Below are 16099 nucleotides of genomic sequence, written 5' to 3' on the forward strand. Positions count from 1 at the left end.
ACACTCCCTCACGGACGCGTCCCCGTCTCTTCTCAGACACCGCCGTGCCTCTAAATAACAAATTTTCTGAGACACTGTATTGTGTCCCGTAATGGGAAGAAAAACGGGGGCAGAATCATTTTTCGAATGTTCACAGAACCCCTGCTGGGCCCAAGCTCAAGTCCCCGTGCACTAAGAAAAAAAAATCTTGAAAGCAAAAAATGAAAGGGAATTGTTAATGAAATTTCATTTTCAAGAACCTTAGGTGGGTGCAGATTTGAATGAGAATTAATCTCGGTGTTTTGCTTTATAAATTAATATAAGAACGGTGAGAAGAAATGAGATTTTTCTTTTTGGGGGACAGTGGGGGGAGCCTCCGTTTGGATTTTGTCATGCAGTTTAAAAAGGTCGGAATCAGCACATTCATTTATTTCCTTGAAAAGTGTTTTCTCTTGACTCTCAAACAGGCACGTGGACAGGGCAGGGGGAGGGGAGTTCCAGGTTTCCCTGGGAGGGGCCCCCCGTGGCCAGGATCCCACAAACCCCAGAAACAGATGTCCGCTGACGGGAAGCACCCTGCAGCAAAGTGACGGCTGGCCGTGTAGGGTTACAGGGAAAATTCTGAGAGCCGTGGGCCGCGGAGAATTCTGTCTGAGTCCGGAGAGAACCTCGGACTCGTGAATCACGTCATGCCGCGGTTGTGCCCCAAACCCTGTCCTGGCGGAATTCCCCGTTGCGCAGGCATCGTGAGGATGTGGATAGCTGAGGACCAGTGACCTGAGTGGAGCGCCTTGTACCTTCAAGCAGCCCCAGAAGGAAGGTGCAGCCACACCTCCTGACCCCCCAGCGCCCTACTGCCCTCACGGACCTTCCTGACTTTTGTCATTCTTCCCCTTGGCAGGGCAGCGAGCCCTGTTGTTTCTGTCAACAATGATTTGTCTCACCTGCCATCCTTTAATATATTTTCTTTAACTTTTCAATTGCAGTTGACATACATTATTATTCTATTAGGTTCAGTTGTGCAACATAGTGATTAAAACATTTATCTACCTTATGAAGTGATCACCCCGGTAAGTCTAGTATCATCTGTCTTTTTATTTTATTTATTTTTTTGTATTTTTCTGAAGTAAGAAGCAGTAGGTAGAGAGACAGACTCCCTCATGCGCCCGACCAGAATCTGCCCGGCATGCCCACCAGGGGGCGATGCTCTATCCATCTGGGGTGTTGCTCCGTTGCAATTGGAGCCATTCTAGTGCCTGAGGCGGAGGTCATGGAGCCATCCTCAGTGCCCAGGCCAACTTTGTTCCAATGGAGCCTTGGCTGCGGGAGGGGAAGAGAGAGACAGAGAGGAAGGAGGGGGGGAGGGGTGGAGAAGCAGATGGGCACTTCTGTGTGCCCTGGCCGGGAATCAAACCCAGGACTTCCACACATTAGGCCGACGCTCTACCGCTGAGCCAACCGGCCAGGGCCTCCTCTGCCCTTTATTTAAAAATGTATAAAGGTGTAACAAGACACACCGAACACCCTGTGTGTGTTTAATGTGCACAGTCCTGTGAGTGGAACCATCACCCCAAAGTTTTCCTGTGTCCCCGGTGGTTCTGTTTTGGGTGTTCTTTGCGATAAGAATCATTGATGTGAAACCCATTGTTGTAGCGTATTTTGAGCCGCACTGTGACTTCCAGGCACAGGGTCCTACCGCAGCTGTCTAGCACTCACCTCATCCAGCCTGAACTGAAACTGGGTCCCCGTTGACTAGCAGGGCCCTGCTCCCCTCCCCACTGCCCCTGGCAACCACCAGCAGCCTCCGCTCTGCTTCTGTGAGCCTGACTCTTTTAGGTTCCCTGTAAGAGTGATCGTGTGGCATCTGTCCTCCTGTGACTGACTTCACTGAGCGTCACGTCCTCCGGGTCCACCCATGTTGCTGCAGACGGCAGAACTCCCATCTTTCTTTGAGGCTGAGTCGTAGTTCGGTGTACGCTCCACCACCTCTTCCTTGCCTGTCCATCCGTCTCTGGGCAAGTGGGTTATCTCCGGGTCTTAGCTCCTGTGGCTAATGCTGCTATGAACAAGGGAGCATGGAGAGCTGTCGGAGACCCTGCCTTCAGTTTTTTGGGATAAATGCCCAGAATTGGGATGGCTGCATCAACTGATTATTACGTTTTTAATTTTTTGAGGTCCTCTCATTCTCCTCCAGGTCATTTTCCCTTCCCCCACTCCGCAACAACAGGGACAAACATGCTTTAGAGTGCTTCCTGCATGCTCAGCGTGTTATAGACAGGATCTCCTGAAGTCATGTCAGGAGTCTCCTCAGGTGGGAATAATGGCTCCCACTTCACAGACGAGAAGGCTGAGGCTCAGAGAGGTGAAACCACTCACCTGAGAGCACACAGCGACCTCAGTCTGTGTGACATCAGTCTCCCCTGCAACTGCGCTGGAAGCCGAGAGACCCACTGAGTAGTGGGTCCGTAGTGACTGTGGTCTGAGGCATCTTTTGTAATGGCAACCCTTTCTGGGTCATTCTTGCTCTCCCGTTTTTCAGAAGTTCCCCTTGTCCCCTCTTCCGCCATACCCTCCCGCTTCTGGGAATCACGACAGATAAAATGCGGTCTCTCCCGGGGCCAGCCTCCCAGTCGTATCTCACAGTTGGCAGGGTGGAAATTCCCAGGACAGAATGTTCCGGTGAATTCACTGTGACCGTCTGCCTTTTTGTGACCTGCTTTCTCCGCAGGCTTCTGCATCAATGTAGGCAGTCTGGGACTTCCAGTCAATGTAGGCAGTCTGGGACTTCCAGTGTCAGCAAACTGAAGACTCGCCGCACTGTTGGTGTTGGTTTTAATGGGGCTTGTTCGTAAAATGCATTCCCTGTAGAGTGGCACCATGGGAAATGGAGGGGTGCCTTCAGTTTCTGCAAAAGCTCCAGAAGTTTCTGCTTGCACAGGGGAGTTCTCACTTTGGTGTGTGTGGGGGGGGGGAGGGTTGTCCCCATTTCTGCATAGAGGTCAGGCGATGGACTTCACTGGGTGCCTTTCCTAGTTCTACAAGTGGCCAAAGGTTAGATAGCGGTTCATAACAGTCTTCCCTGATGTGTGCTCAGCACTCCACAGTTTATAAAACACTTTCCCGCATCTGGTCCTGTTTTGTGTTTCTCGGTGCCGGTCACGGGAAATCTTCCTTAGAGGCAAACACCATCATCCCCCAAATGCGACTGTGTGATGCTGAGGAACGTAGGAGACAAAACTAGCAAGAATTTTTGGAAATTAGAGCTGCCCCATTTGGTGAATCTGTGAAGCTAGAGTTTGCTGACTCTGGAACGCACAGAGATTCATTTCCGCGATGATAATAAACGTTGACTGAGTGCTTGGCGCTGTGCTATGCGCTTTGTGCTCATTATTTCATTGCAGGTCACAGCAGCTGCCTCAGCGGTGTCTGAGCTTGAGTTGTCCTCGCGTTAGAGCTGACATGCCCGTGGTGACACAGTTCAGCAGTGGTACAAATGGACCGTATCTACCTCCAGAGTCTGTCGTCTTCACTTCACACCTTATATTGGGAAATATCCATAGTAAGAGGGTATAGAGGAAATGGATGATGATGAAGATGGTGATGATGGTGGTGATGGTGATGGTGATGATGGTGATGGTGATGATGGTATGGTAATGATGATGTGCTAATGATGATGATGATGGTGGGGATGGTGGTGATGGTGATGATGATGATGTGGTAATGATGATGATGGTGGTGATGATGATGGTGGGGATGGTGGTGATGGTATGGTAATGATGATGTGGTAATGATGATGATGGTGGTGATGATGATGGTGGGGATGGTGGGGATGATGATGATGATGTTGGTGATGATGGTGATGATGATGGTAGTGGTGATGTTGATGGTGGTGGTGATGATAGTGATGGTGATGATGGTGATGGTGATGGGGATGGTGGGGATGGTGGTGGTGATGATGATGATAATGGTGTTAATAATGGTGGTGGTGATGGTCATGGCAATAGTGATAATATCATCTCTGAGAAGAGCCCCAAATCAGATCTGATGAGTGAGGAAGTTGGAGCAATAGACTGGTGCCTCTAAATCAAAAGCAGGTATCTGCTGAACAGCATCATATTTAGATACTTTAAGTGGGTGAATGATGTGGCATGTGAGTTGTAACTGAAACAACTATCTAAACGAAAGTGCTGTGGCCCAGCTCAGTTCCACACACACACACTGTGCTCCTTTGCTGAGATGGGGCTGATGGGAGGAAGAGAAACCCAGAAGGGCCTCTGGGAGAGGCTGACAATTCCTGGTGGGAATGCAGACTCCCAGGCTTGAGTCCTGACACCCACGTTTCATCTCCAGCCTACCCAGCATGATGGGACCCCTGTCACACAGCCTCTTCCAGCATCCGGACCTTTACCTACGCCATCGTCCCCACCGGAACATGTCCTCCACCGTCCTCCTCACTGACTGAGCCGTTCCCAGCATCTCCTTCAATTACAACAAAAATGCAATCATTGCAGACATATTCTTCCAGGGTCCCTGTGAGATGTGTACTTAATGGATCGAATCCCCACCCCACCCCCCAAAAAAAGATCTTTCCAAGTTCTACGCCTGGTCACTGTGAATGTGACCTCATTCAGAAATGGAGTCTTTGCAGGTGTGGTTAGGCAAAGATCAAGATGAGGTCGTCCTGCAGTAGGGTGGACCCTACATCCAAGAGTGTATCCCTAGGAGATGGAAAAGGAGACACAGTGAGCCCCACGTGAAGGCGGAGGCCGAGGCTGAGTGGTGTGGTCACAAGCCAAGAAATGCCAGGGACATGGCCACTGCTCGAAGCTGGGAGAGATGGGAAGGCCCCTCCCGTGGAGCCTTCAGAGGGAGCCACGCCCAGTCCACACCTGGACATTGGACTTCTGCCTGCAGAGCGGTGAGAGAAAGAATGTATTTCTGTTGTCTAAGCTGCCCAGTTGGGGATGATTTCTGATAGTAGCCACCGAGAACTAAGACCAGAGTGGTGCTATTCTTGTGCTGTTCATCTGCAGCCCCACCCCCACCCCTGGGACCGCTGGACAGAGACGGGGGGAGGGGGGGGGTTGGTTGGTTGGTGAGCGTTCCACATGCAGGGTCCGCCGACGGTTGGATCCACCGAAAGCTGCTCCTGTCCTTCTGTTTTCTTCACTCACTGACCCTGAGACAACTCTTCCCCTTGACTTTGTCAGGAAAACCGTGGAGGTAACAGACGCGTCCTCTTCCCCATAATCAAGTCAAAGGAAGAGGCCAGCGTCTCCCTCCTCCCCAGGCTCGACTCCATCCAGCATGTCAGGAACTCCATGCGGGACAAGGGATTTGACGACCGGCTTGCTGCTCAGCCTTCTCTCCATTAAATCTGCAACGCCGGCCACAGCAGAGGAAACTGGAAACATTTTCCACTCGTTTGCAAAAGGTTTGCATTCATCTGAGAGGTCAGCCCCAGGGGCAGTGGGGAACTGCGTGGCCGCGGCCATCTGGGGGTCATCCTTTGATGTGGACCTCACGTGCCAGGGGAATCTCCCGACTCCTGGGCAGACACTCATTAACCTGCAGGCGGAGGTGATGAGGCCACGGCTGAGGAACTTGGTCACGCGGGGTAGAGAGACGCCACCCCGCCAACAGCCGCAGAGCACGCCTCCGCTGCCCTAAAATCTCATTATTCAGACGCTGTGTTTGCCAGTGTCGACAAGAGGCAGATTTCTTTTTATTCTGAAACCTCAATTTTACAAGGAAATCTGACATGGTGAAATGTGCAACCCTCCTAATTATATGCATGTTGATAATTAATTAAAATGGTCGTTGGCATAAATCATTGTGATGTTTTGTTACATCAACCTGCTTCCAACGACCCTTGTTACTGTCTTCTGTTTTTCTTTTTTTTTTTCTTTTTTTTTTTTTTTGTTGCTGATGAGCCAACACGCCTTCTTGCCATCCTATTATATGGTTCTGTTCAAATTCTCTTAACATCAAGATGAAATCCGATGTGAGGGTAATGCCTCGATGAGTTTGAGCCAAGGCTTACCCCAGTAATTGATTTAAACCTGGAATGCTGGGAGAATTAAAATACTGGGCCTCGCCAGTCATGGGGAAGTGCGAGTTAAAGCCGGTGCCGTTACGCCTCGCTCACCAGGGTTGCCCAACAGAGAGAGGACAAGAGAGCCGTCACGGATCACTGTGGGTATGGGGACCTGCCTGAATCGGCGGCGTGAATGTGACTCAGTTGTAGGCACCAGCGTGGCCATTTATCAAGACCGTTAACTATACTCCGTCCACAATGCAGCCAGGTTTGTGGTGAAATGAAAATGCCTGCCCACCTGGGGACTGGTTGACCAGTTGTGCAAGGTTATTCATCATCGCCAAAAACTAGAACCGTCTGGATAGTCCTGAGTGGGCAAAGGAGTCAAGAAATTGAGAGACAGCCAGAACATAGAAGACTATTGCACAGTTTAAAAAAAGGAAAGAAAGAAAAATTACAATACATCAAAATACCGGGGCGAAGGAAGCCAGGCACTCAAACGCGAACTAGCGTCAGGAACCCAAGGATGACACCTCTTACAAGGCTAAACAGCAGACGCAGAAAGCTGATCGAATCAGCCATTGCCTGGGGCCCCCGGGGAGGAACCAAGGTGAATTGCAGATGTCACGATAGGGAACTTTGGGTGACAAAATAAACAGGTTCTAACCCTGGGGGCTGATAACAGTTCTACAACCACACCTATGAAGTCGCTCCAATCCATCAAACTCAATAGTTAAACCGGTTGAATTTTATAGTGTGTGTATTTATCTCAAAAGTGCCCCAGAACAGTCAGCACTGGGGTTTTTTGGGAAGGGAGGAGCGGGGGAGGTGTTTACTCCCCTCTAGTCTGATCGGGGGTGAGGCTGTGGCCTGTGTTGGTTCAGAAAACATAGCAACAGATCCCAGTCTCCCTGTGCCCGGATGTTGCGTGTTGCCCATCTCTGCCACAAGGGGGCAGTATCGTCCATCACCTGCGTGGTAGATGGTCCATTTTCCAGGTATCATTTTGGCCAAGTAGGATTCATTGCAGGGGGAGGGGGGCGGGGGGGGGATGGAGTTGAGTAGATTTGGGCAAGCAGTGTCAAAGGGAAGCATGAGCCCTCTGTGCCAACAACCAGAGTGGAATGAATTGGGCACCGGGCTGCAGGAAGTGCCCGGCCTTCATTCACTTGCCTCTCCCTGACCAGATGCAGACCAGCTTGGGCTGCCCAGACCTCACCGTGGTGCATGCCCTATCCCCCAGCCTGACCCACTGATGCACCCCAGATCCTACAGCTAGGTCCCCGCTTTGCTCGAGTTGCCCAGAGTCCACGTCTGTGCTCAGGACCCGAAACCCCGCTTGATGAAGGCTCTCTGTGAGATTGGGTGGGCACCAAGAAAGTCCACCTCCCAAATGCTCTCCCCTGTCGGCCCAAAGCTGCTGGCTCCCAGGGTTCCCCACTGGTGGCTCAGCCTCTGAGTTAGTGTCCCCCCTTTCCGTGTGGTGGTTCTGAAAAGCCAGGGCCCCTGTTAGGGTCGCTTACTTAATTCATTCATGATGCTGGAATGGGAGTGTGTTTACCAGAGGGTTCTCTTGTGTCTGGGGTGGGGGTGGGGGTGCCAGGCCTGGCTTCTCTGGGTGACATGCGGGCCTAGGGACTCACACATCTCAGAGGCGTTTGTCACAGTCACACAAAGCTCGGCACAGGTCGGCCTGCACGCAGATTGGACTCACGCTGTCCTGCCCCACTAGCTGGTCCCACCGGGGAGACAGGGAGAGCAGACAGCTGGCAGACGCACTCTGACCCGTGTCTGTCTTCCCAGAAGGGACACGTATGGTTGGCACTCATGTTCCATTGGCCACGGAGGTCCTGAGATACGTGTTCTTCCCAGAGGCTCGGGAAGGAGAGAAAGGAGCCCTGGGTCTGGGTGCGCACCTAAAATGTGACCACGCAGCAGACTCCACGGGCCACCTCTGTCCCTCCCTCAGGGTGCTGGGGCCGGCTCTGCCCTCGGGGTGGGCCTCTGAAACACCCTCCTTTCATGGCGGAAGCGTTCGTACAACCCACATGATGTGGGAGCCGTAAAGACAGAGGGACCCTACAGCGTGTGGAGGATTCAAGGCCATCCAGGGTGTGCCGAGCCATCCAGGGTGTGGCAAGGGCAGCCTTGCAGTTAGTGAGGAAAACAGTACCATCATTAATGAACAGTAACACGGGGATAAACGCTGGTGTTTCCTGTACTCACACCTCCCGCCTCCCTTTGCCCCGCCCTGGGCTTCTCAATGGTGTCTGCTCTCCAGGAGGTTGCAGACCGGGTGGCATTTCTCTGGGAACCGAATGCCACATAGCTCAAACCCTCCCAAAGAACGATCCCTGGTAGTAACTCAGTCACGAGGCTTCCGGGGGCGGGGGCGGGGGGGGGGGGATGGAGACGCCTGGCCGCCTTCAGTTGAATTCCTCGCTTGATGTAAATGAGCATTTTGGAATAGCATCTCCATCTTGTATTAGGACTGACTTGACGGGTGAGTGAGGCCCGGCTGGGCTGTGGCAGACACCCTGGTTTGCACGCCAAGCAAATTGGCAGTAAATGAAAGGGAGTTGAGTTTCCCCCCAGTCCTGACAGAGCCCAGAGTGATGGGCCTGTTAGCGCGAGCCGGCCGCGCTGTTCGCACGCGTCCCCCGGGGATGGAGGCAAATTTGCTCAGTACCTTTGGAGAGGAGTTGCCACTCCCAGGATTGATCTGCTAAATGGTTTACTGTGGTGCGGCTGTCTCTCCTGGGTAATGGTGGCGGGGGCAGCAGCGGAGGCGGGAGGGAAGGGGATGGAGCTCGTGTCTAACGACAGGAGGGGGAGGCGGTGAGCAGAGCCTTGCGTGCTGGGAACCCCGCGGTCCTGGGCGTCTGGAGGTCACTTCTGCAAGACCAGCTAGCTGCCTCTGTGTGCTGACCATCCGGGCGCCCCCGTGAAGATGCCCGTGAGGGTCCCAGGAAAAGTCAGTTCTGCACCCAAGACCTATGTAATTGTACTGACCAATGTCAACCCAGTAAAACTTAATTTTACAAAAGTAGGAAGAAAAAGTCATTGCTGGGCCACTTCTGCCAGGAGATTTAGGGTGTTATCCTGGATACCCACACTCAGGGTGCCCAGGGCAGAACCTCAATTGTGACCTTTCCTTCCATAGACAGTCAGTGCAACCAGGAAGAATGGTCAAGTGCTCTACCTATACTAGAATGCCACAGGCTCCAACCAATCAGAACAGACCAGAGGCGGAACACTGACCAAGCAGGAAGCATGCTGGCTGCACCTGTGAAGGCGCCGCCCATCAGCTCAGATGTGCAGAAGACAAACCATGGCTCATGCTCCCTGATTTCTGCCCTCACCTCTCATTCCATCAGGCCCGTGAAAGACAAGTCCATCTCAGCCCTTCTGGGGTTTCTACCCCGCTGTGCATTTTTGTCACAGCTCCTGGCTCTCCTGCTTCCCCAGACCAATGCCGCAACACTGAGGACAATTTGGGTCCCAGGTCCTGAACCACACGGGATGCCCTTGGCCTCCATCGTTCCTGGACTGTGGCCTCTGGGCACCTGCAGCTGTCTCTCTGCCAAGGCCACGCCTCATCCCCAAGGCTGGTGCTTTCCGGCAATGACTCCTCCGGGAACCTGATGGCATTCCCAAGGGAAGCAGGCTAAGACGTCCCTTCTACCCAATTCAAAGGCGCGTCGCAAATCTCTCATTCCCTCCCCTGAATACATTTGAACCTTAAACTACAAAGACATGAGACAGTTTCTGTTGTTTGCATCTGTTCTCCGTAAACTTGAGAGCATCTCTCATGAGCAGTCACTGCCCCAGGACTGGGGATGGAGGCGTAAATAAGATAGACACGATGTCTTCTGTCTCGGGGCGGGGGAGAGGGGGAGGCTGAGATCTCCCCCAAGGCCGACATGAAATATATAACGTCTCACGAGGAACCGGCACTCTGCAGAGCACAGCCCAGGACAGGGATGGGGAGTGATAGGTGTGGGAGGTAACATATGAATTGACCCCAGGGAGGTGGGAATGGAGGGAAAAGCGTTCCAGGCAGAAGGAACAGAATGTGCAAAGACTCCATCACGGTGGCTGCAAAAAGCACATGGAGGTGGAAGGAAGAAGGAGAGGACACCAGGTGTTCCCTCTGAGTGGGGAGGGAACCAGAAGAAAGTTTGGGCAGAGCAGGGTCATGGTTACATTAAGGTTGTAAGGGGCTCACACTTGCCTGCTGTGTGGAGGGGACACTCTGAAGGAAGACCCAGCCGTGTCGGTTAGATACTGCTTCCCAGCCCCGTGGTCCTCCGTATGTCAAAGGGGTCCCTTGTCAGCTGTGGGTGGGGTGTGGTCGGTGCCAGCAGCAAGCTGTACACACACATCACACACAAGGACCCTCTCCGCCTCCCCCAAAACGGGACGCGAGACCAGTCAGCCTGACAGCTCCCCCTTGATCCGTGCTTTCAACATTGCAAACGACACAAGTCCCAACAAAGCACGCCTGTGCTAATTAAGGGTCGGCCGTGAGGGGTCGCTCATTGACATGCAGCTGGGGAGGTGGCTCACAGACGAGGCTGTGATGGACCAGACGCCGTCTAGGAACGTCCGGGGCTCGGGACACGGCGTGCTGAGAGGCACAAGAAGCTGCATTCACGGAAGAAAGAGGAGCCGTCACAGCCAGCCTGCACATGGAGAGAGAACGAGGGGGGGGGCAGGGACAGGACGCCAGGCTGGTGGTCGGCATCCATGCTCCCTGGCCCCCGAGCTGGGGCAGCACCAACCTCGCTGCCCCTCCTGCTGAACGAAACGTAGCCTCCCACTACCCAGAGGCCAGGGGAGTTTCAGGATTGTATCGTATTAGATCGCAGCGGGCTGGGTCACTTTGGAAGGAGAGGGATTCCTAAACCCTTGAGGTTATTCAAACTTTTTCAGTGCAGAGGAATCTAAGAAAGATCATTCATTCTTAGGGAAGAATCTATGTAAGTAGATGGTTCTAGAAAGGAATTTTGGCATTCCTCTCTCCTGGGTATACCCACCAGAGACATCAAAATGTCCATACACATACACACACAGACACACGCGCAAACACACGCACACACACTCACACACAACTTGTCCTTAAATGTTCCTAGCAGCAGCCAAAAAGTGGCCAGATAGCAATCCAAATATCTGTCTGTGGATGAATGGATGCACACAATGTGGTCCATCTATAATACACTGGAATATGACGCAGAATTGAAAAGGAAAGAGGGACCAACACCTGCTACCATGTGGACACACCTTGAGGACGTGACCCTGAGTGAGGGAAGCCAGACACAAAGGGCCACAGAGTGTCCGATTCCGATCCTATGAAACGTTCCCAACAGGCACCTCCATAGAGACAGAAAGCAGATTGGTTGCCTAGGCTGGGGAGAGGGGGCGTGAGAGGGTGACGACTCACAGATAGGGGTTGTGTTTGGGGGGATGATGAAAATGTTTTGAAGCCAAGTAGACATGTGGTTGCCCTCGCTGGCTGTCCTGTGCAACACGGTTGGATGGGACAGCACGTGGCTTAACAGCTGTTTTCTCTTCTTGAAGAGCTTCCCTGAGACATGCACTAGGTCAGGGATCGGGAACTTATGGCTCGCGAGCCAGATGTGGCTCTTTTGATGGCTGCATCTGGCTCCCAGACAAATCTTTAATTAAAAAAATAGTAACGTTAAAAATATAAAACACTCTCATGTATTACAATCCATTCATTTCCTACCACTCATGTTCATGGTTGCGGGTGACTGGAGCCAATCACAGCTGTCCTCCGGGACAACACCAAATTTTTATTGGATAATGTGTAATGTACACAGGTTGTTGTATGGCTCTCACGAAATTACATTTTAAAATATGTGGCGTTCATGGCTCTCTCAGCCAAAAAGTTTCCCGACCCCTGCCCTAGGTGCATTTGCCTCTTTAAAGTTCACGTGCAGCATGCAGAGGGCTGCGGCTGTCAGATCAGATCATGTGTGGTGACTCAGCGTGGGGCTCCATCGCTGCTCCCCTCCCACCTCCCCCACCTGAGCCGCTGTGGATCCTGAAGCTTCTTAAACTTTCGGGGACGCCTTCCCCTGCCCCGTGAATCGGGGAGACTCGAAGTACCTGTCTCATCGGAGCATGGAAAGAGGAAACAAGTCGGTCCATGCAGAGACGCCGGGGGACAGCACGCAGTGCTTACAGAGACTCACGATCTGAAGGTGGGGAGGTGGCCTGGTGGTGGAGTTGGTCCTGTCGCCACCTGATGACGGTGCTGGCCGCCTAAGTTCAGTGTCAGCTCAGAGAGGTTGTTCTGCGTAAACAAAGGTGCTCACACCCCGGATGGAGAGCTCAGTTGGTTAGAGCATCATTCCGAAGCACAGAGGTTGCCGGTTCAATCCCCAGTCAGGGCACATACAGAAACAGGTCTATGTTCCTCTCTCTCTTTCTCCCTGCCTCTCTAAAATCAGTCAATAAAAAAGTTTTTTTAAGGAAAAGAAAGGAATTCATGTCGGAGGTCTTGGCTGTCAGGGGATTGTGGAGGATTCAAATACACTTCCCCTGGGCCTCAGTTTCTCTCACATCAACCCTTTCTACTCTGCCACACCGAAGATCCAACGTGGCAATAAGTCACGTGAACGTTTTCTGCACAGGATGAAGAGGCAGCCTTTATCTGGTTTAATTCTGCATCGTCGTCCCCCTACCCCCGCCAAAAAAATAAATAAATTGAGTTTAACCCTCAATACCTTTGAACGAGACCTTATTTGGAAATAGAGCCGTTGCAGATTGCATCAGTGTAAGATGAGATCATCAGGGTGGGCCCTCATCCAATACGGCTGGTGTGTCCTTAGGAAGAAGACGGGCATTTGGACACAGGCGCGCACAGAGAAGAAAAGGCCGTGAGGTGACTGTGGCAGAACCAGAGCAATGTCTCTACAGGGCAAGGGACGCCAAGGGCGGCAGCCACCACCCGAAACTACAAGAGGGATGGGGCGGTTTTCCCGGACAGCTTTCAGGGGGAGCATGGCTCCTCTCACATCTCCATGGCAGACTTCTGGTTCCAGAACTGCACAGGAATCGATTTCTGTGTGCGGTGAGCTTCCCGGTCTGTGGTGCTTTCCAAGGCTCCAGAGAAGGAAGGGACAGAAACTATCGATGACTGCGCTCATCTCATCGCGGGCGTGCGAGCTTGCCCTCTGACAGACGCCTCGCCCACGCCCCCGTCAACCCCAGCCACAGTGATGCATTATGGTCGGCCCCTGGGACCCCTGAGCGGGCTAGCGAACCCCAGGTGCACCCTGCATGCACGCTGCTCCCAGAACGCCGGATTTCTCTGCTTTTTGCGTGGACCCTCATTGGCCCACAACTCCCTGGGCGCTAGGACGTCTGGGGGTGGGGATCTCAAAGAGACCACAGAGGAGGATGTGGGACCTAGGGTGAGCGCAGGAAGGAGGCCCTGCGGGTTGTTGGTGCGGGTCTTTTCTCCGGCCCCCTGTCATGTCAGGACCGGAAAGGCGCCCTGAGGGTCGTGCTCCTCCTCTGGTCATCCCCCTCACTCCTCCACACCTGGGTCCTCACGGCTCCTGCAGAACCCAAAGCGATTACAACCAGGAAGTGCCAGGGGTGTCCGCTTCCATGTCTCCGTTCCCTGTGCATTTTCCCAACCCCAGCATCGTCCTGAGCATTTTTAAATTAATCCTACCAAAAATTAAAATCAAACAAACAAAAAACCCACGTGGAGCTCTTGGGGACCCTTTCATCAGGAAACATCAAAGGAGGGAGCGGTGTGGATGGATACAGGGCGGATGCACCCACTGCCAACCCGTGACAAGGTCCCCTCCCCTCTCTCCGATGAGGCAGGTTGTCAGGCCAGACCGAGCCCTGCCTGAAGCTGGCTGTCTGGACGCAGCCCAGCCCAGTTCCAGGGGGAGGGGCTTTCAAGAGACCACCCCACTGTGCGTGCGGGCGCACTCGTGTGTGTGTGTGTGTGTGTGTGTGTGTGTGTGTGTGTGTGTGTACGTGTACACACATAGTGCATTCTTAATCGCAGGATTATGGAATCATAATCTGTTAGATGAAACCTAACAGCGTCAGCTTGTTAATCAGACAGCACTTCCTGGGGCTCACCTGAAGCCACAGCCCTCCCATCAAGCACCCTTGCCAACCAGCATACGGATGGGCCTCCGGAAGCCCCAGCCTCATTGTAACCAGCATGCCCGGAATTTGGGAAATGGCACGCCCCCTAGGAGTCGTTTTTCTGCTGCTACAAATTAGGCTGAATCTTCATCCTCTGCCTCTCTCTGCTGCCAGCCTTGCCTCACAGGAGCCCCCGCTACACCATCATCCAAGAACACAGGGTGGCGACTGTTCCTCGCTGTCCCCAAATGCAGTTACAAGACTGAAAATGGTGCACGCTCCTGTAAGAAGTGTCAGTCTTCGTCCGCCATCTCCGGTGTGCAAAGAAAGAGCCACACTAGCTGGCCTTAGGTGTGCCAGAGTATAACAGAAAACCCTCCGGCCAGTAGCTGAAACATGGAGGAGGTTCTTCTCATGAATATAAGGGAACCCCCAACCACCCCTTAGTCATCAGAGGATTATTTAGGCTTCTCCTGTCTTTCTGCTTTCAAGTTTGCCTCATGATCCAAGATGGCTGCTGGTGCTCCAGCCATTGTATCTGTATTCCAGGCAGCCAGAAGAGGAAAAAAGAAAAAAGGACAAAAAGAATATCCCCACAAAGTCCAGCTCCCGTGAAGCAGATTTCCTAAAGGGCTGCACAATATTTCTGCTTATAGTTGGACTAGAACGATAGTCATCAGATTTTCAACATCAGAATCCTAGAGAGAGTGTTAAAGGTGAATGGACCCCCACCTCCCTCCTTGCTGACTCAGGAGGTTTGGAGTAAAACCCACCCAAGAATCTGCATTTCTGACCAGTTCCCGTGTGATGCTGCTGCTTCCGGTCCAGACACCCCACTTTGAGAACCACTGTCTTAAATCCTAGTCCCATCATCACACGTAGCTGCAAGGGAGTCTAAGACGTTTAGTCTTTTAGCTGGGTCCTCCTCCCAACCCCTTCCCCCCACTCATGGCTCCATTACTAAGGAAATGATGTGTACTCCATAGTCAGTGGCAACTAGCTGCTTTTAGCTACAATATCTTAAGTCTTTATTTTCTCCAAACCCAATTGATTTTGGAGACCCCCCCCCCCGCCTTTTCTGAGCCACATCTGGATTCAGAGATCTTTGTTGTTCTGCGTAAGTACGGAACAGCCACCTTCTCTTGACTCTTCAGAGGTGCCGTCCGGAAACCGGTCCGGAAACCGGACATGTGTCTCTCTGTCTTAGAATCGAAAGAGCTTCCTCCCAGGGGAGGGAGCTTTCTGCTCAAAAGGGAGGGGTGTCAGGGACCCCCGTTCTCTCTCTTGATTTCGGCCAAGACGCTTTGTCAATGTGTGAACCTTCTCCCCCTCTTGGGAATTTGGGGTCTGCTTGCCTCCTGTTCTTCCCTCCTCCAAAGATCCCCACTTGGAACTGGTTTCCAGGCTTGAGAGGGAGATAAAGACAGTGAAACCACAAGGGGAAGCCAATGGTATGTTCATATCTCAAAATGTCATCCTGCAAAGCAGACCTGGCCGGGGTCTGGCAGTGAGAATTGGAGGGGAGCTCCTTTTCATTGCTTCAGGAAGGGGCCTTTATCACCCCCCTGGAAGGCCGGCCCTATACCCCAAATTCTCGGAGGGCCAGCACCACCCACACACCCCCTCGCTCCACAGCCTGGGGTTCAGCCTCTAGATTCGCTTCCCCGGGAGTCCTGCTGCTAGATCCTCCTGATCGAATAGGAAGTTTAATTAAATGACTTCTCCATTGACTTCCAAGCGATGCCACATTAGCTCCCAAATTAGTGACAGTTGAGTGCTCAACCTTCTGCGGGCCAAGAGGAGTGGCCTGGTGACATAGGACATTGAAATTCAGAGCCGTGACTCTTGGACTCTGTTTTCCGGGATGAAGGACAACGGGGCTAGTGTGAATGGAGTAACGAGGGCCTTTCCATAGGTCCTCTCGTCAAATTCCCAGGGTGA

At 52.6% G+C, this 16099-nt stretch overlaps 1 protein-coding gene and 1 non-coding gene across 2 annotated transcripts in view; one reads left to right on the forward strand and one right to left on the reverse strand.

The window, feature by feature from the left end:
* TMEM132C (transmembrane protein 132C) overlaps positions 1-16099 on the forward strand; it is a 214069-nt gene that overhangs the window by 172997 nt on the left and 24973 nt on the right. The window lies entirely within an intron of this gene.
* Positions 1373-1448, reverse strand: TRNAI-AAU (transfer RNA isoleucine (anticodon AAU)). Its single transcript has one exon. It is a non-coding gene; the product is annotated as a tRNA-Ile (tRNA).

Source organism: Saccopteryx leptura, chromosome 2 (assembly GCF_036850995.1).
Source record: "Saccopteryx leptura isolate mSacLep1 chromosome 2, mSacLep1_pri_phased_curated, whole genome shotgun sequence".
NCBI lineage: Eukaryota > Metazoa > Chordata > Mammalia > Chiroptera > Emballonuridae > Saccopteryx > Saccopteryx leptura.